Source organism: Pelodiscus sinensis, chromosome 5 (genome assembly GCF_052426305.1).
Source record: "Pelodiscus sinensis isolate ZL-2025 chromosome 5, ASM5242630v1, whole genome shotgun sequence".
Classification (NCBI taxonomy): domain Eukaryota; kingdom Metazoa; phylum Chordata; order Testudines; family Trionychidae; genus Pelodiscus; species Pelodiscus sinensis.
Window position 1 is genome coordinate 42,745,784 of NC_143056.1, and position 25,725 is coordinate 42,771,508.

At 42.1% G+C, this 25,725-nt stretch overlaps 1 long non-coding RNA gene across 2 annotated transcripts in view; it reads left to right on the plus strand.

The window, feature by feature from the left end:
* The window catches only part of LOC112544898 (uncharacterized), a 197,272-nt gene that overhangs the window by 26,047 nt on the left and 145,500 nt on the right, over positions 1–25,725 (plus strand). The gene's annotated exons all lie outside the window — the stretch shown is intronic.

Sequence of the window (25,725 nt, forward strand, 5' to 3'; positions counted from 1 at the left end):
CAACTTAGTAGTGGTATTCAACTGGATCTGTCTCATTACTGCATCTTAATGAGATCTGAGAGTTTTGCATGGGGTCTCCAGCTTCCTTGTCTCAGTGTTTGTTCTGTATGAACCGGGAGATCCCAGATACTTGAGCAAATTGACTTTCTAAGAGTCTAATCTTCAGTGTAGGAAGCTGAGGGAGGGAAAAGGAGCTGGTTTTCTTTTCTTTCATGTTAATGAGCAGCAATTGGAAATCAATGGTAGGGTCCTATAAGTGCTCAGCATGGATCCAATCTGAGTGGAATAATTCAGGCTGGTGTAGGCAACATACTTTCTAGAGATAAGATCAATGAAGCTGAGGATTTCTCTCCAGGCAAACCCTGTCAAATTAGATATTTATCACCGATTGGTCAGAGCAGCAGAATAAGCTTCCTTGGCCAGGTCCCTGCTTTTGTATTAGAATTAATACTAAAACCTCTTTTGTCTAGGTGATAACTTCAGAACTCCAGGAGGAGTCTAGAAAACTAACTCCCTCTCTCCCCCTCAAATAAAGTTTGACTGCAGTGCCTTCACTTTCCTGACAGCAAGGGTAGCCTTCTTTGTGCCAGGAACTATCACCCCATGCATTCATCCTTCCCTTTTACACAGGTGGCAGACTACTAATTTTTCATTGACTTAATGTTCCCCTCTCTACACACACTCATGCCATGCATCATTTGTAAGATTGTCTACTTTAAGAGCTATGATGTGATGCTATTACCACAGGAACAATGACACATCACATTAAAATGACCACCTTGAATATTTGTGTCGAATGATTCTAAGCATTACTTCAAAACCAAAAGTTGGATTTTTTTCCCCTGTGACCGCAAAGCCCCACAACAGCAATTTAAAGGGTAAAACAAAACCTAATGATAAACTTGTGCGGTATCATTGTAACTTAATTGCACTGGTGGCACTTCTAATCAACATCCTCCTCAAATTCATCATTGTGGTAACCTACACACTAATGATAAAGGTCAGTCATCTTTGCCTTGACAGGTATACATAGGTCAGTGCAGGGAAGGTTCTGACTGGACACAGTTGACTTCACACATTTTTTTCATGGCAAATCAGTTTTAGGTGTGTTGTAGGTATTTCAAATGTTGCATGTTATGAGACTGGTTGCCTATGTGGAGAGTGTGACTCCCCTCACTTCAGTGATGCAACTTGAGGCAGGACTCCCTACAGTCACTTTGCATTTTGTGGCTTGAAGGGATGTATTCTTTCCATCAACTGCTAAAATATGTCTCTAATCTCATTGTGGGTACTTTCCACTTGAAATTAATACACCTCCCTGGAGTCTCTCTACCTCAATCTTTACAGAAGTAGTAGTTACCCACTTCAGCTTTGTATAGGTTATACAGAATCAATGAAGGTGTAATATGTCAATCGAATTGTGAGACCCACATTCATGGTGTAACTAGGCAGCAAGACTTATGTGCACTGGTAAATTCTGGACCTAGTAAATACTATGTACTACACAATTGAAAGACACCTTTTTTGACTGTCTTTGGAAGGATGATACTTGACTGCTGGCCAAACAACATGCCTCTTCATACGTCAACCAAAGGACAAATCACACCAAGTGAGACACAAGTAGTTGGCCTCTTGTATGATCATCTGGTTTTGGATGATAATCTGTGGTTTTTGCTTGAGCTATTTCAGACTGAAGGACTGAAGTGGCATTGTCCCAGACCACTTGTTCATTCGAAAGCTGTTCATCAAGCTTACTTGCCAGAAGAGCATCCACAAAACATTTGGCTAATCTGAAGTAGGAATTTATTAGCCGCTGGACAGCATCACTAATATTGTTGTTACGTTAACAGTGGTAGACATGGACTGAAATTGCAGAACCATAGTATTGTCTAATCTTGCCTGCAACTTGCTCCTGGAATAGCTTCTTGTGGTATTGCATTAGATGGCTTGGCTTCGATTTTTGTTTCACTCTAGTAAAACGGGCATTTTGAGTGACAAACTCCTCCCTAGAGCAGTGCTTTTGATCTCTGCAGGCTCACTCATGAATGATTCTAGCACCAAGTAACACAAGGGAGTTGAGGGATTAACTCTTAACTGTTGGCAAATAGCAAAGCCTGCCTTATTGAGGCATAGGACTTCACTTGCATACTTTTCATTTGATGTCTGTTATCCATGACTCTCTTCTGAATCAGAGGTTCTAAGAATGGGCCACCTAGAAACCTGAATCTGTCACTGCTGTCCTCACAGTGCTTATCCCTTAGGGTTAGGATGAAACATCAGGAAGGTGGCAGATGTCTATTTACAATATTGCTTTGGCTATGTTTAGACTGCAGAGTTTTTCTGGGATACCCGAGGTATCCCAGAAAAACTCTGTGGCATCCAGGGAACGCGTCCACTTTTTTGGAACAGCTTCTAAAAAAGAAGGTGCATACTTTCGGCATCCCTGTATTCCTCTCAGTGAGAAGAATAAGGGATGTTCTGAAAGAGGAGTTTTTCCAAAATTTGGCCCTGTGTACATGGGCCAAATTTCAGAAAAGCCTCTTCCAAAAAAAACCGGAAAAAGATACACAAGTTGTGGTTCTCGATATACATATCTTTTTCTGATAAAACTCTGTAGTCTAGATGTAGCCTTTGAAGTGGACATAAGTCCTTTGGATTGAACAATGTGAGTGGATAGTAGTTAGTTACCAACTTTTTAATTACCTCTTGGCTGAGGCAGGGGTTGGCCATAAGGATGGCTCTGATGTGGGGCTGAGGATGAGGGAATTGGGATGCAGAAAGGGATTCAAGGCTGGGGCAGAAGGTTAGGATGCAGGAGAGGTTCAAGGTGCAGGGTCCCAGCACCACTTACCATAGCCCCAAGGCACTTGTGGGCCCCCCTAAGCACATGGAGGGGGGGCAGGGAGGTTCCACACACTGCCCTTACACCTGCAGGTAACACACCCAACAGCTCCGACTGGTCATAGTTTCTGGCTGGTGGGAGCTGTGGAGCCAGCACTTGGGGAAGAGCTGTGCACAGAGCCTCCTTGACCTTTCTCTGCCTTGGGGCTGCAGGGACCTGGTGGCTACTCCCAGGAGTCACACAGAGCTAGGGATTTAGCCTTAGGCCCTCATTGTGCCACTCACCAGATGTTCAATGGTCTGGTTGCATGGCTGATGACCAGAGCAACCAGGGTCCCTTTTCAACTGGGTGGTCCACTCAAACTGCTTGGCAACCCTAGTAGCTGTACTGCCTGTTAAGAACATAAGAATGGCCATACTGGGTTAGACTGAAGGTCTATCTAGCTCCGTATCCTGTCTTTTTGAGAGGGGCCAGTGCCAGATGCCCCAGAAGGAATGAATAGCACAGGTAATCAAGTGATCCATTCTCTCTTGCTCATTCCCAGCTTCTGGCAAACAGAGGCTAGGAACACTATCCCTGCCCATCCTGGATAATAGCCACTGATAGACCTACCTTTCATGAGCTCTCATCTAGTTCTTTTTGTTCCCCTGTTATAGTCTTGGCCTTCACAATAGCCTCTGGCAAGGAGTTCCACAGATTCACTGTGTATTGTGTGAAGAAGTACTTTCTTTTTTTGGTTTTATGCTTGTTGCCTATTAACTTTATTTGGTGACTCCCTGCTTTTCTTGTGTTCTGAAAAGGAGTAAATAGCACTACTTTTTTCCCCCTCTACATCAGTCATGATTTCATAGACTTCTATCACATCCCTCCTTAGTTGGATTTTCAGTTTGGAAAAAAAGACCAGTTTTATTTCTCTCTCCTAATACAGAAGCCATTCCATACCCTTAATTATTTTGTTACCCTTTTCCAATATCTCTTTTCTGAGATGGGGCAACCAAATGTGCACACAGTACCTAGGACAGAAAAATCAGTTTTCCCTATATAAATCCATCTTGCCTATCCCTTAATGATTTCCAACATTATTTGTGATTTTTTTTTTCCCCCCTGACAGTCACTGTATGTTGAGTGGATGTTCTCAGAGAACTATCCACTGTGAATTCAAGATCTTGAGTGATAACAGCTTAGGCTAGATTGCATCATTTCATATGTATAGTTGGGATTGTTCTCCGATGTGCATTACTTTGCATTTCTCAACATTACATTTCATTTGCCACTTTGTTGCCCCGTTACCCAGTTTTGAGATCCTTTGTAGCACTTCCTGGTCTGTTTGGAACTTAATTGTAGTCAGTCATTTTGTATCCTCTGCAAATGGTGCCACCTCACTATTTACCGCTTTTTCCAGATCACTTATGAATATGTTGAATAGCACTGGTCCCAGAACAGACCCCTGAAGGACACCATGATTTATCTCTGTCAATTCTAAAAATTGACTGTTTCCTCTCTCTTAACCAGTTACCAATCCAGGAAAGGACTGTCCTTATCTCATGGCAGCTTACTAGGCTTAAGAGCCTTTGGTGAGTGACCTCCTCATCAAAGGCTTTCTGAATCTATACTGTATCCACTGGATCCCCCTTGTCCACATGCTTATTGACCCTCTCCCCGCCTCCTCCCAAAGAATTCTAGTAGATTGGCAAGGCACAATTTCCCTTTACAAAACTCATACTAACTCTTCTCCAACTGAGTTACCAGCCTGTAACTGCCAGAATCACCTCTGGAGCCTTTTTTACAAAATTGGCATCACTCTTGCTATCCATCTTCCAGACATTTTGGAACAGAAGCTGATTTAAATGATAGGTTGCAGACTACAGTTAGTAGTTTTGCATGTTCACACTTTTAAGTTCCTCCAGACCTCTTCAGTGAATATCATTTGGTCCTGGTGACTTATTACTATTTAGTTTTTCAATTTGTTCCAAAACTACCTCTAATGACCGTCAATCTGAGACAATTCCTCAAATTTGTCACCTAAAAAGGGCAATTCCCAAACCTGAGCCATAAGCTCCTCAGCCATGAAGATGGATGCAAAGAATTAATTGTTTCTCCATACTAGCGTTATCATCCTTTAGTGCTCATTTAGCATTTTAATCATCCAGTGGCCCCACTGGATATTTAGCAGACTTCCTGCTTCTGATGTGCTGGCTTTTTTTTTTTTCTGCTATTACTTTTTAAGTCTTTGCCTAGCTTGTCTTCAAATTCTTTTGGCTTTTGGCTTTCCTAATTATATTTTTACACTTAATTTGCCATAGTTATACTTCTATTTTCTTCACTAGGCTTTTACTTCCATTTTCTAAACAATGCCTTTTTGCCTTCACTACTTTACTTTGTTTAGCCACAATGGCACTTTTAAAAAATTTAGGGTATACATTTGAGCCTCCATGTGGTGTGTTTAAAATTTCCATGCAACTTGCAGAGATTTCACTTCTGGTACTGTACCTCTTAACTTCTTAATGTTTAATCTTGTCACTTGTTGTGTCGTTCCCCTTTCTGAAATTAAATCATACAGCATTGGGCTGTTGTAGTGGTACAGGGATGTTAAATTTAATTGTATTATGATCACTATTACCAAGCAATCCAGCTGTATTCATCTCTTGAACCAACTCCTGCACTCCACTTGGAATTTAGGATTCCCTCTCCTTTTCTGGGTTCCAGGACTAGCTGCTCCAAGAAGCAGTCATTTAAAGTGTCAAGACACTTTCTCTTTTCCCCCATCCTGAGGTGATGTGTACCCAGTCAACACGAGGATAGATGAAATCCCCAATTATTGAATTTTTTTAACATTAATAATTGTTCTAGTCTCCCTGAGCACTTGACAGTTGCTATTACCATCCTGGAATTGAAACTCTGCTTATAAAAGCTGGGAAGTGTTGCATTTGCTTTGAAGGACAGGATTAGAATTCAAAACTATCTTGACTGGTTGGAGAATTGTTCTGAAATAAAAAAAAAAAAAGGTGAAATTCTATAAGGACAAGTACCAAGTATTACAGTTAGAAGAAAAATCAAATTAATAATGTTAAAGGAGGAAATTAACGGTCTGAAAAGGATCTAGGGATTATGGGGATCACAAATTGAATGTTTTACCAATATGATGCCATTGGGAATAAGGCTAATATTACACTGGGATATATTAACAGGAGTTCTGTGCAAGACATGAGCAATAGTTGTCCCACTCCACTTGTAATGGGTGATGCCTCAGCTGGAGTACTATGTCCAGTTCTCCTAAAAACTAGAAGTAGACAAATTGGAGAGAGTCGAGAGCAACAAAGTGTCTTTTTTTAAACTTGACCTACGAAGAAAAGTTTAAAAACAAACAAACTGAGCATGTTTAGTCTTGAGCAAACAGAACTTAAAGGGTCTCCCCTCAGTCTTCAAAGAGGATAATGTCATGCCTGCTGATCATACTGGAAGTAATGGGCTTAAGCTGCAGCAAGAGGGAGTTGGGTTAGATTAGGGGAAAAAAATTAAAATCTAAGGGTTGATAAGTCTGAAACCAGTGGGGTGGAAGGTGGTGATCCATAGAAAGTCTCTAGAACTAGATAACTTAATGTTTGTGGTCAGTAGAGAGAGGGGAGAGCGTGCTTGCGCGCGCGCGCTCTCTCTTTTGTGGCTTTGTCTAATTACATTAGACACTACTTTAAGCAGAAAATAGTTCTGTAAGCCTGGGTTACGTATCTAGGTTGGGTTTAGTCCTGTGTATGCATCCAGTGTGGGAGAAGACAAAGCTTCTTACACCCTATGCACAGACCAGGTATAGTTTTGATGTTCGTGCTTCCAAGGCACTAGAATCCCCAAATGAACATGAACACACCTTTACTAGTTCTACCCAGACAGTGGAACTGGGCTTTTTCTAGGTGGCTGTATACTGCATCCTATTACAAGTGGAAGTGTGGCACTGCAGTGTCTACACCTGCCTGCCTCAGGCAGGGCTTAAAGCCACAATCCTGCCCTAGAAGAGCTGCAAATTGTGGTGATACTTTGGATTTTTAGCTGGATTTCCTATGTCTGCATCTCCAAACAGAGGCATTTAGATCTGAGTATTAGTGCAGATCCATCTCTCCAAGTGCATGTATAAAACTATACTGGCTAAATAAACCTTAAAATTACCAGTCTATTTAAAAAGAAACCCCCTCAAACCAGCGAATAGTCCTGCAGCACCTTAGAGATTAACAAAGTGTAGGTGGTATCATGAGCATTTATGGGCACAGCCCACTTCAGATAAATGGAGTAAAAGGGTCCAGGCTGCAAATAAATAGCAGAGAAAAAGAGGGGATGGAGAGGGGAAAAGAAGGGAGAAGTGGAGGAAAAAATGTAGTAATTAGTATGTCCATCTTAAATGAGGCTAATAGTGGGCTATAAGTATTCTAAATACCTGGTGCTTAGCATCTTATGTCATTAGGGTGTGGAAAGTAGCGGCCTATCCAGGACACGTCTTTGACACCTTTGAATAGAGGTTTAAGCAGACTTGTAAATGAAACCCAGTTCTGTAGCTTCTCTCTCCAGACTGCTGAAATTACTTTGAAATAATACAGACACTTTTAGATCCATTCTTTCTATGTCTTCTGCCCTCTTCCCTCTTGGTGATGGTGAAACTTGAGCCTGGCCTGCTATCTTCCTCCTGGTGTAATCTGAAGAGGGTCACGGGCAGAACGTTCCCAGTGAAGAGCCCTTCCTCGGGAACACTTACACCTTCAATATGCAGCAGCCTGACTGGGGGCTATTCAAACATGCTGACCCCTGATTATTCTGCAGGTACTAGGTCACTGTTAAAGAAAGGGACTCATTCTGCCATCTAGCGGCAATTTGTGTCACTGCTGTTGGAGTTTAGCTAACCTAGGCTAAAATAAAAAACAACGAATAGTTTAGTAGCACTTTAAAGACTAACAAAACATGTAGGTGATGTCAGAGCTTTTGTGGGCACAGCCCACTTCAGGTGACTGGAGTGTTGTCCACGAAAGCTCAGATACCATCTACATGTTAGTTGTTAAAGTGCTACCAGACTTTTTGTGTTAAGTTTTTCCTGTTACAGACTAACTTAGCTGCTCATCTGAAGCTTCTAAACTAAATTGTCGTTTCCTCTTTAAACCATTTTTACAAAGAATTTGCACATAAATCTGGGAAATACTGAAATGACTATTCAGAGAGTCTTTAAATGAAGCAAATCTGTTTATCCATCCTTTGTTTGCTTTCCACCATCCCCAAACTTTTGCATACCTCTCCCCTTAATCCTATGGATGCCTCCCACCTCAGTACCAGGCCAAGAGTATAGCCCTGGCTTGGGGGGGCTGGTATGACCAGGGTAATGGGGCACAGGGCTGGGGCCAGAAGCCAAGCTATCTCTCATTGGGGTGGCCTGTGCTCCAGGCACACACCCTGAATGTCGTTTGCTAGAAGATGAATGTGTTGGCAGTAGTCACAAGCAGTAAACTCTAGGCATAGAATATTCACAGAAAGTGAACTTTTGAATTTGTAAATGTGAATAAACCTGCTTGTACACTGGACTCAATTGGGGGGGGGGGAAGCTATAAATTGTTTCCATGTCTAATCAAACTACCCCAAATGTCACTTATAAAGTACATTTAATTGTGCAGTCTACAGAGCAGGAAGTATTCATGCTAATTATTCAGTGAATAGTTCTGATTATATAAAGTTGGCAATTGTACAGTGTTTGCAGACAATTTGCAAACAAGTTAAATTTGTCTGCTTGGTCTTTGCATAGTTTCTCAAGAGTTTATAGGTGACATGCAAATGGGATGTTTTTTCTTCTCAATTTCCTCACTTATAAACTGGTCAACATCATTATGCCCAAATTTCATAAAGTGCTTAGAGAGCTACAATTGTAAGTAAAGATACTTTTCTTTCTGCATACATATTGAACCTCTGATGCTGGGAGTTGAGCAATTTCCTGTCTGAGTTGTGGTCGGACCTTAGAACATTATGGAAGTAACAAATCACAATTTATGTAAGTTTTGTGAGACCTGTTATCTTTCTATTCTGTATTTTTGCACCCTTGATTTCTCATTGCCCACGAAAATATAAAATGGCCTTTTTCTCCCACCACATCTACAGAAAAATGGGCCTATATTTATTAACCCCATGAAACAGAAGAACTTTCATACCAATGGGGGCTGTTTACAAATCGGTTCATAGAACAGTAGGTTGAGTAGGATTAGCATTTTAAATCAGCAAACAGGAAACCTCCATTAAGTAATGGACTTCAATGTTTTCCATTTGTCCTTTTCAGTTATTTCCCGAAAGTTTTTTTTTTCCAGTAGTAGTGGTTAGTATAATCATTTAAAACATTTTGATTGACAACCAAGTAATGCCTTGACATTAAATTTGGTACTACTTCTTAAGAGAATACTTTCTGTACTCTTAAAGTTAAACAACTTAGCCCTCTTATTCATTGATGCATTTTTGTTAGATTTTGTTTTGTAAAAAATATGGTTTGTGTCAAGATGTATTTGGATGGAAATTGTGCATTTTAATAGCATTTCAAAGACAGGGAAAAGTTTTTTAGCAAAATGTTTAGCATTTAAAATTCCCTTATTAAATAATGGACATATTAACGATAGTGAATCAATGAACTATTCTTGGTCACCACAGGCTAGATTTTTTTTTTCCAAAGTATTGGAGGGTCTAAAAGGCAGATAGGTGTCAAGTAGAATTTTCAAAAGTGAAATTAATAGTTCTGCAATTCTCATTAGTCACCTGTCTGCATCTTTAGGGGCTGAAAATGTGGCCCAATGTCCTTCAAGTTATTAGTATTAGTAGGTGGCTGCTTAGTTCTGAATCATTTTCTCAACTTTGAATTAACTAGTCCAAGTGAAGAAAATGTTCTCTTGGCACCTGTTCATTCAGTTGAAAGGGAGTAAGGCAAAAGCTTTTATCCACAGCAAAAATTGAATTCACTTGCTCCATTGCAAAGACTGAAAATAATATGAAACAAGACAGAAGTATGTAGCACTTATAAACCATCTTGTTAGTCTTTATAGGTGATGAGCTTTCGTGGGCCAGACCCACTTCCACATATTGATCTGAGGAAGTGGGTCTGGCCCACGAAAGCTCATCACCTAATAAACCATCTTGTTAGTCTTTAAAGTGCTGCTTAGTCCTGTCTTTTGTTTCAGCTAGACCAAACTGACATGGCTGCATCTCTATCACTATTCTGAAAATAACATGGTTACTTAATGCAGCCAGTGACGGATTAGCCACTGGATCAATGGGCCTATGTCCAAGGACACCACAAAAATGGGCTTCCCACCCTGGCACTCCTGCTGGCGAGTAGGGTTGGGGTGCAGGGACTTGCGCTGCCCTGCTTGCCTGGCACTTCTGCTTTTGAGCAGGGGAATCTACCACAACCTGGTAGGAGTGCCAGGTGTAGGGGAAGAGTGTGACAAATCCTAACATCCCAACCCTAGTTTCCTAGCAGGAGTTGGAGAGGACTGCAGGCAGAAAAGATGGGGGGCCCTCATGTGCTCTGACCCAGGGCCCCACACAAACCTAATCTACCTCTGATATGTAGCATGTGACATCCAGGTTAAATTAAGACTTATAAATCTCTCACAATGAAAGAGGTGGTTTTTTTCCCTCTGATTCTATAGGTAACTAAAAATACAGCATTCTTGTAACTTATTAAAACTTGCAGGTGGCTCATGATGTATCATATTTATCATTTATTTAATGATAGTAGGATTATAGTGAATTTAGGCCTTAATAGTATCATATTTCAGATTTAATTTTAAACAGCTTTATTTTTTAAATAAGTGAGGTTCTACTGTATGTATACCTCAGGAACGGAGGTTGTAATTGTAGTAACTAAATAAAGTGAGCACTCTACACTTCAAATTGAGTTGCAATTGCAATTAACATATTTGAAAATATAGAAGAAAATCCAAAAATATTCTTAATGTTTAACAGTACAATTAAAACTGCAACTTTTAAAATCCTTTGATAGCCCTACTTTGAGACTACCATGAAACCCAAATAACTGAATAGTTGAGAACATAAGAACATCGATACTGGATCAGACCAAAGGTCCATCTAGCTCATCATCCTGACTGCCAACTGTGGTCCCTATTCTGTCATCCATTTCAGACACCCTTCCCCCTCCACTCCCCCCCCCCCCCAAGCTAGTGGGGAAGTTGGTGCCTACACACCCCAGCATGATATTGTCAAATGCCATCCTGCTGGAAGTACCTTCATTCAGATTGGGCATTGCTCATAGCACAAGTAGCTTGTGACAACTCAGCAGTTCTCAAACTTTTTGGGCTCGGAGCCCTTTACATGTGTTTAAAAAAAAAAATTAAAATTATGTGGAGCCCCCGTGGTCCACTGATTGTATGTGTTGTACCTATCGATGTTTCCAGTTTGTCAACCTCTGGAGCCCCTGGAGAGGTCCACAGTTTGAGAAACACTGTGCTAACTAAAGGTCTGTGGCTGTTTTCACAATTGTTAATGTCTGTGTCCTGGCCAATGGCTAACTTCGGTAATTCTGTTTTGTCTCTTGTGTGTTTTTTTTTTTTTTTCCTGTAGTTCTAACTGGCTATGGGATTTTGTTCCTTCTTGTGCAGTATTACCCTCTGGGTTCCACTCCAGAAATGGCTGCATTTCACTGATGTATGAAATGATCACTTTATAAAATGTTGTACAGCATTGAAAGTAACTTAATTTCTTACAGGCACTGTCCTATTTAAATAGCTCCCTACTGACTTCTGCTGTAGCTCAGCCAACTCCTGCTGGAGTTGCACACCAGGGTGCACCTGCTTACTTTCACCTCTCATGTTGTGGGCAGTTCTTGGAAGGAAGATGCTATAGAGATGGAAGATTACTACAAAAATTCCTATCTTCAGAATCCTTACTTAGAGTAGCTGCAGGTTAGGCTGGTAGTAGGAAAAGCTTTGGCATAATAAACTGTTATGATAACTGCTAATTAGTGTTGTTAAACCCTTGAGACTGGGTTATAGAGAAGACTTGTGCTTCTTAACTAAAAAGGAAGCTAACTCAGGTTGACAGCTTAGCCTCTGGAGACATCCACTTCGCACAGGGCATATTCCAAAGTCTAACCTAGTAATTTTCAAACTATGGGTAATGTCAGGCACTGGTCTCGTTGCTTCAGGGTGATCAGGTAACCAGTGGGGATGCTAAGGCAGGCTACCTGTCTGTCCTGGCATCAAAGGCTGTGTTATGCTCCAGAATGGCCGGCAGCAGGCTGGCTCCCAGGTGGGATAGGAGACCACACACAGGGCTGTGCATATTGCCCTAGCCCTGAGCACTAGCTCTGTACCTCAATTGGCTGGGAACCTGCTGCTGGCTGTTTCTGGGGCACAGCATGGTCTGTGGTGCCAGAAGCACCCCGCTGCACTGTTGATTGGGAGCCACTCCAAGTAAGCCTCTTCTGCCCTAGCCCTGAGCGCAACCCTGCACCCACCCCCAAGCTCTCCTCATCAGCCCCACCCCAGAGCCTGCACTCTAATCAATTTGTTGGGGTCACAGGCATCAATTTTCTTCAACTGGGTCATGGGGGGGGGCAGGGGGAAGTTGGAAAATCATTGGTCTAACCCATGCTTTTGCACATGTTGAGTGTAAATAACTGAGACCTAGTTTTACAAATGCCTTGAAAAATGTGCAAATCTGGACAAAATATAAAATAAGGAACAATCTTGTTTTGGACTGGATGAGACACGATAGGGATCTGCTGTGATCCCTATCAGTCAATCATTGAATCTCTTGATGAGGCTATTACTTTCAATGACAAGACTTCCACTGATTTCACTGGAGTCAAGATTTTGCCCCAAGAAGATAACTGATAACTAATCTCTATAGTTATTTCTTTGTATCATGCCTAGAAGTGTTCTAACTGTGTGTGTGCTACATTAATCTACTATGGAAGATGTTACTTACTAAATAAGTAACACTGATTTATTTGGTCACAGTAGAATTTTAATCAATCTACACTGGGTGTGTTTTTTTTTTATTGTGCAGTCTTCAGCCACATATGGGAGGGAACGGGGGGACTCCAGAAAGATGTAGGCTACAGAAAAATATCTACACTGAAAATGTCAGCAACACTAAGGGTCTCTACCCTCTCTGCAGACCAGAGGGGCGTGATTTCCAAAAATGAGGACCTACAATGAGGACACCCTTCCTCTGATGCATGATTGATTGATTGTCTCTAGTTCAAGCACATCAGTTGTTAAGCTGAAGTGTGAGGAGATGTGGTTTCTAATGGGGCAAGGCACCAATTTGTAGGTTAAAAATAGAATCAATGAATTTTCTACGTCAATTGATGTCTCTTGCTTTTTCCTTTGGACTTCTATTTTATTCCCCCCAATCTTTGGAGCTAACTGTGGTATAAAGTCAGTTCATATGCAGGAGGGTGGGTTATATATTTTGTATGGGGGGGGGGTTTACATGGCTATTAACTTCATAAAATATTTAGAGGGATTATCTAAGAAATACAAAATACTGTATCTATTGGAAGCCGGTTCCATGTCTGGATTCAGCTACAAGTCTTGAGTGGGAATCAAACTCCATTTCCCAGCTTGTAATTTGGTAGAAAGAGTCATCATAGGAAAATGGGGAGGGAGAATCAAGATAAAGTTGGAACAAAAATCCGAACATGAGCTCTCTGTTCCTGTTGCTTATCACAGGCAGCACACAATCTACAAAGCTTGACCAGTAGGACCAAGTATATCCTGCAAGCTTCTCTTCTGTGGAAGACTTATTTCCATGAGGTATTTGGAGGTACTAGACCTTGGACTTCATGGGGTGTGTGTGGTGTTTTTTTGTTTTTAAGCCAAGCTGTATGTCTGGGGTACCCAGGTCTAATGGTAATACAATTTTATTTGGTGCTTTTCTCATCTTTCCTACCAGAGGGGGAATGGCAGCAATGTTGTACTTGGTGAATGGGGATGACTCCATGCTAAGCTGTGGAGGATGAGAGATTCTTCAAAACCCCATGGCCCAGAATTTTCTCCCTAGCTGCTTGAGTTTCGGTATCCCCTAGGAAAGCTGGAGAAATGGATGCCATACTGGTGAGCAGCAAGGAGAAGTTTGGGTAGCATAGTAGGGGCCCTGAAAGTTCTACAGTACCTGCCTTTGAGTTAAATGACACCTAACCTTGGTCAGCCCTGGAAGGACACTTTTTGTTCAAAAAAAAAGAAAAAATGTACATGCTGATAAGACCATTTCCTTTCTCACAGCGTCTCCTTTAATGTCAGGCCTGAAATATGAAGTCATTAGGGGATATTAAAACAGTGCTGACAAACTAATTAACAAAAGACATTACGCCGGATGGGCTCAATTTATCCTTTTTAATGGTTCTTATAAATGGGTGCCGCCAATTAAAATTAATAAAGATTTACCAGCGATTGCCCAGCATACACTGCTAAGGAGCTCCACTGAAGGTCGCCTTAAAGTCAGCCTTGTCAGTGCTGCAAGTTCAGCTCCCAACACCAAGCCCTGCTCAGTTGCTCACGGTTATGTTTTGAGGCACTTTCTCTGTGTATTTGGTTTAAGTTTACTCACTTCAATCTCCATCTGGCTACAAATCCATATATCTATAATGACTCTGTTTAAAAAAAAAAAATTCCCTTCCCCCACACTACTGGATTCATCACAGGTTACTAAGCATGATCTCATCTATCAATCTGTATGAGAACATGCTGCTTCCCATAGCTCTGTTTTTGAGGCGCTCAGAGCATCTGGAAACTCAGTTTTTTTTTTTTTGTTGTTGTTGTTTAAATGTCTGTTTTCTTCCAGTCTGACTAATATGAAGTTACTACTTCCGACTCCCTGGGAGCACACTACAGACAAGAGGGACCATATTAGGTGGCTGTAGGCTTGTTTGATTTAACCAGTCTGTTTAGAGCTGGATGACTGTTATAAACATTGATCAAACAGTTGGATCAGATTCTAAGTAACAGTTACCTTCCATCATGTTCATAGCCCATTTTATTCACAAACATTCCTGAGCACAAACTGCTGATGGGAGAATGGCTGCTTGAACTAAATCCTGTATCTATAGATCCTGAAGGCATTTGCTAGTCTCATGTGGGAAAAGTTTCAGTAAATCATTCAGGGAGCAAAAATACCATGTGACCAGTCCATGCACCAAACATAATCAATACCAAATAGCTAAATGAACAGTTCATGAGCAACCTAGTGGCAGAGAATTGCCCTCAGATGTTCAAACAATGGCAAATTAGAGAATCTTTTAGAAAAAAATAGTTTGCAGAGATTTAATTAACAGAAAAATGGCTACATTTGTTGGATATTTTATATGCAGCTAAAACCTGAGTAACTCAACTCCAGTTTTTCCTCCTCCTGATCCTTTCCTATAAGGTGGTGGGACAGGTTGTGCATTCTTCTCCTTTCCACTCCTCAAAATAAACACTGGTATGAAGGTTGTGTGGTAAGTGGATGGGTAGATTGCATACTGTTTTGGAATAGAAGTTTCTGTCTCTGGCTCTTTTTGGTGATCCATATAGATCTCTGTGCAATTGATACTTCATATAGGAGTTTGCTATGAAGAGGCAGATTCTACACTAAAAGGTAAGAAGCACCTGTTCACAAGGTACAGTTACTTGGCATAGTCTAACCCTCATGCTGCTACTATTTATGATGCTCCCAACTAGCGCCAATCTAATCTTCTGGTGGCAGCATTGAGTGATATGCGGCTGTATTCTGGATTTTCATGTGTATACTGAAGAGCCATCATTGTGTTGATGTCCCAAGGTGAATACTGTTGAAGAGCAATAAGCAGTACCAGATCTATTCTCTAAAAGCCTCAAAAGAGGGTGGAGGAGACGAGTCCAGCACGAGGTTCTCCATTGTCCCCTATTTCTTAATTCCCAAAAGAAGATCCCTGGAAGAATAAACATCTGTGACGGGGCTTTCCTGGAGGCAGCTAATCATTTTAGTTGCAAAACAAAGGGAAAGACACTCCATGCAAAAGGTGACAAAGGCACATGGAAGATGTTCAGTAAATTCTAATTGTGAGTATAGCCCCTTCTGGTCAGCTTGAGGCACAAGCTCCAGTGGGCAATAGTGTCATTCCAATTGCATAGTTGCTTGAAGTCTTGGTTCTGGTAATGTGCAGACTTTTGACTTTTCCTTTTTCCAGTTGGATTCAAGTATTCCATAAGAGCCGAAAATGTCCCTGCAGCAAGCTTTTGGTTGAAGTTGCTCCTCCTATGCTTTATCCCATTATTTTTAAGTTCAGAGGGACTTAACTCTGATACCTCCCATGGTGTAGTTTTGAGACCGCACAGATCAGTTAAGGGCCTGAAGGCTTGTAATTCTCCTTTCATTTGTCCTTGCTAAAGTTGTTCAAGTTGGGGACCTCTTGTTCCTGTATTTCCTGGCTATTACATCTGTACAATGTAGGGATATGCTGAAGGAGAGCTACCTCTATTTTTTTTTCTCTAGACTACTTGCCTGGTTTGAGCATATTGCATGGCATGATGGCTTTCTGTAATCTTAAAATACTCAGTCATTGTAGTGCCATGATATTAATGAATACAGCAAACATTATTTCTCCTCCCAGTTTTTTAGTCTGTTCATTTTCTCTGGCACTGGTAATTCAGATTAATAAGGTGAGTGGTCACACAAGACCATAGGCTATGTTATTTGTGAATGTCCGCACTTGTTTACCATTGTTGGGATGAAATATTGGGCTTTCTTACTCTGCCAATGTGTGAATTCTCTGATGTACTTGGGAGATGAGGCTGCAGGATGTGAGGCTTACCCTCTGCAAGGGGAAAATTTTTGGATGAATAAGTAATGGTGAGAGGCCTGGGGTTCTATATGGCTTGAGTTTTTTGCAGGTTCCTCAAAGAACCTGGCAGAGTGGGATCACAAGGTTTCAACTCCCCTCTCAATGTGCAGTACATTAATCGTGCCCTCCCTAATTCCCGCTTCAAGATAAATCTCTTGCACTCCCATTATTCGGCTAATTGCTGTGGATTATATGGCAGTTGGGTGCTCTTTGGCAGGGAGAGATTAATGGGGGATGATTCCTTTGTTTTTATTTCATTTGCTAATTGGTGTGTGGAAAGATGGGTTTATTAATTCATCCCCTCACCCTATTAGGTAGCAGGGGTTGAATCCTTTGTGCTGGGAAAAGATCAGGCTGCAGAGCTATCTAGGATTTCTGGCACCTTTATTGTACTCTTTGGATTGGGAGATTCTTGAAAAGCAGTATGCTTGTTTTTTTATCAAGCAGTTTGTTGAGTGCTTCTGTGCATATGCATTTGTGTGCACACAGGCAGGATTAGCCAGTGGTGCACAAAATGGGGATGGGAGGAGCAACCTATCATCTGGCTTTTAATCTACAGCTGAGTCACCAGGTTTTTGAGTCACTCGATCTTCTTTTTTCTGTCAACTCTCCAGGATAAGAGCGGGAACCTCATCGGAAGAAGTGAGTTTGCCCATAGAAGCTCATGATACTATATGTATTTTTATTAGTCCTGTGGCACTTTAGAGACTACTGGTTGTTTGAGTCAGCATGTTAGCTGAACATCCATGTGAGTGTGCAACCCTCATTCCAGCCACTGAACTACACCAAAACACCACCTGCGAGATGCTAAGTGTCCTCACTTCTGCTGAAGCGGAGGGGAATTGAAGGTGTGTGGCACCTCATGGAATCTAACCTTAGACCAATTCCTTTGCTAGCTCTACTTCTATTGAGCAGCTTATAAAACAAATATGGAACTCATTCAGATTTGAAAAGCCACAAAAATCTGAGAGGACTGTCTGGCTTGGAAATGGGCTATTGGAATCTTTCAGACTTATGATCTAGAAGGAAATACAAGCCAGGGCTCCCGGGACTGAAATGTGTTACCATCTGTTTGCTGTACTTTGGCTTTGAAAAGATTTGAATGTCACTGTTGTTCCTGCTGAGACCAGATGTCAGCATTCCACAGACTCCCACCAGGATTGGCACTAATAGCCCATTTTGGCTGGCGACTTCAGCATTAGTCACGAAGAACAACTCTTATCCCAGCACAGGTCCCTAGAGAACAGGGATTGGCACAATCGCAGGAAGTTGTATGTGTGAAGAAGCTCCACCGCTCCTGCTCGGATGTATTTTTCTGTGGATAAATATTGACACTTCACTCTCCAGTGATATTCTTCACCAGAACTAAATTCATATAGGTGTGTAGCAGTTGTTAATGTGTTCAATGGGGTTGTATGCCCTTTACTAGTAGAGTTAATGGGAGCCAGGGAGCAGTTAGGGCACTCAATTGGACCTAAATAGTGGGCCAGCTCCAATTTGGGATGAGCCTGAACTGAGAGGACTGAGTATCTAATAAAGGAAGGACTTCAGGGCTAGGGATGTGAATGACAAGTTGCTCCTTGCCCCCTTGCTGCCTCTTAGAGGCAGCAAGGGGAGTGGGGGAAGGAGGCGACGCTTCATGCGGCACTACAGCTTTGGAGACCAGGGACAGACCCTGGGAGTCCCTAGCTGGCCCGAGCTGCACACAGCATTTCAAAGTGGCAGCACCGCATAGAGTCCAGGGTTAACTTGGGATCTCCCCAGCTGACCCTGGGCTTCTTGCTGCACTGCCTCTTTGAAATGCCATGGGGAGCACAGGGCCTGCAGGGGACTCCCCACAGCACTTTTGCCTTTGAAGTGTAGCAACAGCTCTGGGACTGTTGCTACACTTCAAAGGCCGAGGCATCCTTATCAACTAATTGAATAAACGATGCAATTTGCATTGGATTACTGTTTTGTTGACCTTGTGATCCTGGATGGCATGGGACTGAATGAGACCTGACTGGAGGCCCAAATCACAAGAAGGAGCCGAGCACTGGAGCAGCTGTCAGCAGAGGAGGAGCGCTTGCAATGCCAAGCCAGAGGAGGTGTGCTGGCCGGTGAACCACCTTCCAATAAGCTGGAGTAACTGGCTTTCACATGTAGTACCCACCACTTGGAATGGACTTAGTCTATTACTATGTTGGCACACTTCCCATATCCCCTCTGAAGCTCAAATTGGAACCCTGATTGTCTGCAGGCAGCTGCTCTGTCTGCAGTAGGAGGAGTCAAGCTTTACTTTCGAAAGCTACTCTTGTGCACACCTGTCATCAGAAGGCAGTGTTTTATGGGACATAATTAGCAGTTGGTCCTTAGGAAGATCGGTTGTGTCATAATGTCCTTGAATTTTAGATGAAGTGTAGGGGGTGTGCATGTGACTGTAGGATGGGAATGGTGGAAGAGGACACATAGTCACATGTTTTTTATCAATTTACCAACCATTGTGATTGCTGGTGGTAACCTATTCCTTTAGGTGACCTTCCAGATCTCCTAATAAAGTCCTGCTAATTCAAAGATAACAGGCAAGTGACCTCAACAATGAGGGCAGGGGCAACGATACTAATTCCTGCATAGAGATGGTAGATCTTAGCCAACAGCATGAAGCTTTTAAAATATTGTAGCAGCTTTTCCATACTCCAACTTGTTGTGGGGTGAGGTTTTCGCTTTCCTTTTTAAAGCCAATTGAATGCAGATAAGAGGTGCCAGAATGAACCAGCTGGAAATCTGTGCACTCTAGTTATTGCCAAACCAGCTCAGCATGGGGGATAGCAGGGGGTGTTACCCCACACCACCTGCCCAGTATATTTAAAGGTTGAGCAGGAGTGGTCCCATTGAGGGGGTGACGGGGCGGCGGGGGGGGGGGAGAATTGAGTCACCATGGCCCATTCAGTCTCTTGACATGTCACCTGGATGAGGGCTGTGTCAGACCTCTGTCCTTAACTATAGGGCTGAGATTTGACAGCTCATTTTAGATAGGGGCTCCCAAGTATATATCAGGCCTCTACCATTCAGTTTCTACCACCTTGTTTCCAGTTTAGCCCAGTCACTTAAAAGTGGCAGACACAAAATTTTCCTCCTAATCTTCTGAACTGTTCAGTCTACTATAGGGCTGAGATTTGACAGCTCATTTTAGATAGGGGCTCCCAAGTATATATCAGGCCTCTACCATTCAGTTTCTACCACCTTGTTTCCAGTTTAGCCCAGTCACTTAAAAGTGGCAGACACAAAATTCTCCTCCTAATCTTCTGAACTGTTCAGTCTCCTACCCTGAGTCAGAAAGGAAAGCCAGCTTCTCCTAGGTCCTCTGAGTTTTCAGTTGCATTTTTTTAGAAGAGATTCAGAGTTCCTTGCCGAACTTTCTCTTTAGACATTTTAGAGCAATCAGAACACACACACACTTATTTTAAGCTCTTTACTGTGCTGCTCCTTAGATGACAGTTTGTTCACATCTGTTCCTGGAAAAAAATCTGAGTTTGCCTTCCCTTGGGTTACTTGCAGTATTAATCTAGTAACAGTGCTGCTATGATGAGATCCTTTATGGGAAGGACTCTTGAAACTTCCACTCTTTGTACCAAAGAAACTAGAAAGGTTGGTTTCTGCTCCCTAACATTGCACCCAATGCAGCAGACTTTGGAAAATGGGTAAATGTGTGAGTGCATGCTACTATTCCCTGGGCTGTGAAGAGTAGAGGCTCTTATCCCTACACAACACTGCCACTGCATATCAAGCTAATGCCTGGGCTAAATATCTGAACATAATGAAACTCCTGCAAAACCTAATTGAGGCACAGGAGAGTTTGTTTTAGTGCTTCCATCTCTGCCCCTCTTCTACAAAAGAACAATCTGGACAGTAAATTCCAGAATGTAACCTGTGAAGTTTCTAACTTGTAACAATTTAACTGCATGAAAGCCTACTGCCCTGTCTTTTGGATGGACCAATGGTGGAGAGAGTTGGGGATAATTTTCAGTCTGGCTAATTGCATTCTGCCTCACTATTCCTCTTGCAGGTTCAGTTGGAAACAAGATTCTTCCCCTTTCTACTGACCTACTTAGTGTGGTTGCTATACAGCTGTTAGACAACTGCCATGTTCTGCTGCAGAAGTCACTCCTCTTACTGGGTGGGCTAATCCTGAACTTGGCTGGTATCCATGCTTTATAGGGTCAGAAGCAGCCAAACCCCACACACAAGTCTCCTCTGTGGTGTTATGGTACTGTGACTCTTCAAAGGAGAGCTGATCTGGTGGGAATGGGAGGAGGACCTCTCTTCAAGGTATCTTCTACATACCCTTTGAGCTTGCCAGCATTCTGTATGGAATCCCCTGGGTGCTGTGTAGTGTTCCTGAGCTGGGGATTGGAGACCAGGACCAAGATAGCAGCATGTGAAGAAAACTGTGCAGTTATGGGACAGTGGCATCTGAGGACCTCTTCTCACTTGCTTCCCTGTCCTCCTCTATACACAAAAAGACCCTTTAGGTTGCTTGTGCTTGTTCTAAGATGGGAAGGTAATCCTTCTCCAGTCTCAACAGGATACTCACTCAGGGAGGTGAAAGCTGTTTGTAAGGCCCCATGGAACAAGGACCCCCTTGTGCTGGGTGCTGTACAAATACAGAGAAGATGGTCTCTGTCCCCCAAAGAGCAGGACTGATTGCAGCCCTTCAGGGAATTACTTTCATGGGAGAATGGTTCCCCATTGTTTATGGAACATTGTCTCCATAGAAATAAGGTATTATCAAGGAGAAATAAGGTCTTTTGGCTGGCTGGTGCTCAATGTGATTACTCACACTCACACTTAATATTAATGATGAAGAATGTGGTAGCCAAACTTGGGCTGTCCTGGGGAAACTAACAAAAGCAAACCTATCCCATAATGGTCATTCTTTTTCATCTAGTATTTGAAAAAGAACTTTACTATACATGACATTTAAAATGCAGCATGCAAATAGGTGTCCTCAGCAGAGGTCACAGGTCACAACCATTGGTTCTCCCTCCTTCTCTCTCCCCCCCCCTTCCCTCCCTGGTATGTGGTTTTTTGGGAATACTAACTGCCCTGTTCTGGGCTGTATTCAAGAAGAGGGATCTCTCAGCTGCATTTAATCAATCAGTAATTGTGACTGTTTCAGGGATGTGGGGGGAAGAAATAAATAGTGGACAGTTACAGGCCTGGGCTTGATGGACTTTCCCTGTTCCTCAGAAGGTCGGGGAAAGCAAGACTATGCCACCACAGGGAAGTGGACAGAGTCTGTTCCAAGCAGGTTTTCTGGAGTGATCAACTCTCCCACCTCCTTGCACTAGGGTAAGGACCAAGAGTGATGCCCTCCTCTCTTGTTGGGTATTTGCATCTGGGAGAGGGTTCCTCCAGTGTAGCAACTCTCCAAAATGAAGGAAAGCCCAGAGGATTCTACGATGGACTCTGCTCATATGGGAGATAGCTAATGCACATCAATCAAGATGGGAGGAGGAGAACCACACAGCAGCCTATAAAGTATTAACAAACCTGTCCATAGTTAGACTTTCCACAAGCAGGAACCCATAACTGTACCTGGCAATTTCTGTTCAAGTTGCAAGCAGTTGCATGGCTAATACCTCTCAAATATTATGAACAAAACCTTTTGGGTGGATTCTCTTTAGTTTCTACAACAGGAAAAACTCTCCCGGTCTTACAAATCCCCCAAAGACATTCTTGGTGCACCCCAGCGTATGAGTGTTTCACTTGAAAAATGGGTGATTACTGGTACAGAAAAAGTTAGTGGTTTCTAGGAAGCGCAGTATGGGGGACTGAGAGTACTTAGGGTGGAAGCACTCACATTTGCTTGTGTAGAATCCTGAAGAACAACAAAATAAAGATTCACGAGACCAGATTTTCACACACAAATCTGAATGCAGAGAACACAAAGTATTTGTATTACAAGCTATAGGCAGAACTGAAGTCTGCTTATAAAGTTAAAATTAAAAAAGGGTTGACGATAGAGATGGGCACGTGCAGAGGCCAAATCAATGTAAAATCAAGACTGCTAGTGAAATGGTAAATTTGCATAATGAGGTAGGATAATTGTAGTGGAAAGGGTTAAGGGGAATAAGGGCTCTCACAGTATAGCAGGAGCAAGTGGGAAACTTAAAAGAAAAGGGTAGAATCAGTTGAACTGTAAAACTGCTGAGCTTCTGACCTGCTCTATAAAATCCATCTTGAGCAAGGAACCAAAAAACTGTTGATAAAAAGTGAAGATGACTTTGTACTCACTAACTATTTTTATAGTCTTCTAAAGGATAGAAGAGGGGTCCTGAAAACTATCTTAAATGCATAAACTACTAGTAAAATTAGAAGTAAATATTTTTTATTTTCCATATATATCTAATAGGATAAATTGGAACAAAGTGGTCCCTATCTGAAGGAGTATGTGATTCACATTGGAAATAAATAGGTCCGATTGGGGGATAAAGGATGTTTTAGAGAGCATAATGGAACCACAAGCCATTAATATAAACACTTTAATAATAGCTCATGCCAAACAAGATCTGTGGATACACAAGCTGGTCCATGAGGATTGCTGAGCAGAACTGGAACTTGAGACTGCAAGCTTCACAGTCTAGAGGAATGTATGATGTGTCTGAACAGGGCTGAGCACATACTTGAGTACTTGGCTCAAAATTTTCAAATTTGGGTCCCTAAAGACAGGCATTAAGTTCACCAAGACCCCTAAATAAGTAGCCTGATTTTTCAGAAATGCTTTGCGCCCAGGTTTCCAGTTACTGATTTTAGTGGAAGTGAATTCTGTAAGTGGAAACTGCCCATTCACACCATTATGTCTAGCATAAACCAGTGCTGTTAAATGTTTTGCTTTCAAGAGCTAGTATAAAGAAGGCATTAAATTCAACATTTACAGACAATAGCTACTCTTTATGTATTGTCCTTCCCACATACTTGTGCTCTCTGAGACAATAAAACATGTTAATTATTACTGTCTCGAGCCAGCAGCACACTTGTCTCAGCATAAGACATGGAATAGGCAATCCCTGTCATTGGCATGAAATCTTGGCTCCACTGAAGACAATGTCACATTTGGTATTCACTTCACTGGGGTCAAGCTTTCTCCTTTGGTATCTAAACTGATAGAGCCAGAGAAGACTGACACACAAACTCCAACGAACATTCTTAGTCCTTTGATAGCACAATTTTAATTGCTATTCACGTTCCTCTCTCCTTAAATATAAGAAAAGCAAAACACTTTTCATTGCCAATCCTTTGAGCATGTGAGAGAGAGAAGCTGTTTCTGCCAGCAGTAAACTGTCAGTTGGCCATAATTGGTAATGTTTCTCTGCAAAATAACATTTCCACCTAAGTCAAATGGGAGACTTACTATGTGTGTAGCGAGGGTGTTATGCACTGGGGAAGAGGGGGGAGGCAAAATTTGTCTTCCCTACCACTGGCACATGGCTGAGCCCAACCCTGAGAGGGGGTATACTGTGTCTTTCTCCACCCTTCTAATTTGAGGACAGGCCCCAGCACGTACTAACCCACTAGCAGAGATGGAGGAGGGTCAGGTTGGGGGTGGAGAGGAGGAGCAGGGGCGTGGAGGAATGATGGAGGAGTGGAGGAGGACTAAACTGGTGCCCCCCTAGCATGGCACCTGGGGGCAACTGCCCCCCCACCATACCCTTGCTATGCCCCTGTGGTGCAGGTGTCCATGAAGGACTGACAGTTGGAACTTCAGTATCTTGTCAACTTCCAAGGCTAGCAATAAATGCCAAGATCTTTACCAGTTAGAACACTTAGCTTTTACGTAAATGACTTAAATATTGATGCACTCTGCAAAATATATCTGGTTTGTAAAGTAAATTTCTAATTACCATATTTTTTCTCTGTGAATTCTGATGGGATTCTTAGTGAGCAGCATTAACACTGAGAAGCCATTTTTATACTACAATACCAGCTTTGAAATGACAGAAAACCATCTTGAACTCTAGAAAGCTGAAAGATTGGTGCTAAAGTCTAGTGGCAGAAATGTATAAGGTAATTACAGTAGTGCAACTAAGAAACCATGAAACCTCTCTTCTGATCAATGGCTGAGCATAATCAGTGCCTGTTCAGATTTGTGGTTTTGCCTAGGAAGAATGATAACCTTTATTATTATTATTTATTATCATCCTCATTGTTTAAAACTATGCAGAACTTGGGTTTGCTTGTGGATTTATCTCTAGTTCAAGTTCATGCCTGAAAATCAGTGTTGATTTCTCACCACTCTGAGTGTAAACTCTCCCAGGATTTAACCAATGTTCACCCTTCACATTCTGGGTGGGGCTCTTTAATTATCTCTGTCCACTTGACTTCCATACGAGGAAGGTCTGACTATGACTGGATAGTGTAGGGATTGTTTGCAAATATTGGTTTCCTGCACTTTTTGCCATTCTGAAAAGCTTGCTAACCACTGTTTCAGGGTCAAGCCATCAAGAGCAAAACTGTTTGATGAAAATTTTCCTGCAGTGCTCAAGGATTGACTCAGGGAAACGTGAATGTTAGTGCGACCCAACACTTGTCTCCCTTAGCCAATCAGTGCTGGCACAGATTTGGCTTCTTTCTATTCTGAATAGCAGGTGTGCCATACTTATGGTTAAAAACATTACTTGGCATCAAAAGTTATTAAGAGGGAGATGCTGTTCAGGACAGTTGCATCACAGAAACCCTAGATGGACCAAGATGAGAAGGTGTGAAAGGAATTTGTTCTCAGATCAGAGACCTACCTTTTAAATGGGCTTTTTGCTCTCCTCGGATCTGCTCTGCTAATCTACATTACATTAAGCAGTAATCGATGACTTCCTGTCTCGCTCACTAATTTAATGCTAATTTATGGATCTTGCTAATCCTTGTCTTGCTGAGTGGTAACATTTTATAATTTGTTCCAGGATCTGCACCTCCAGCTGGGCTGCAGGGCTTCCAGCACTAGCCAGCTAGAGCTGAATTCTTATCTTACCCAAGCTCCCTAGAAAAGACAAAACTGTTGTCTGACTTACCTTGGTTG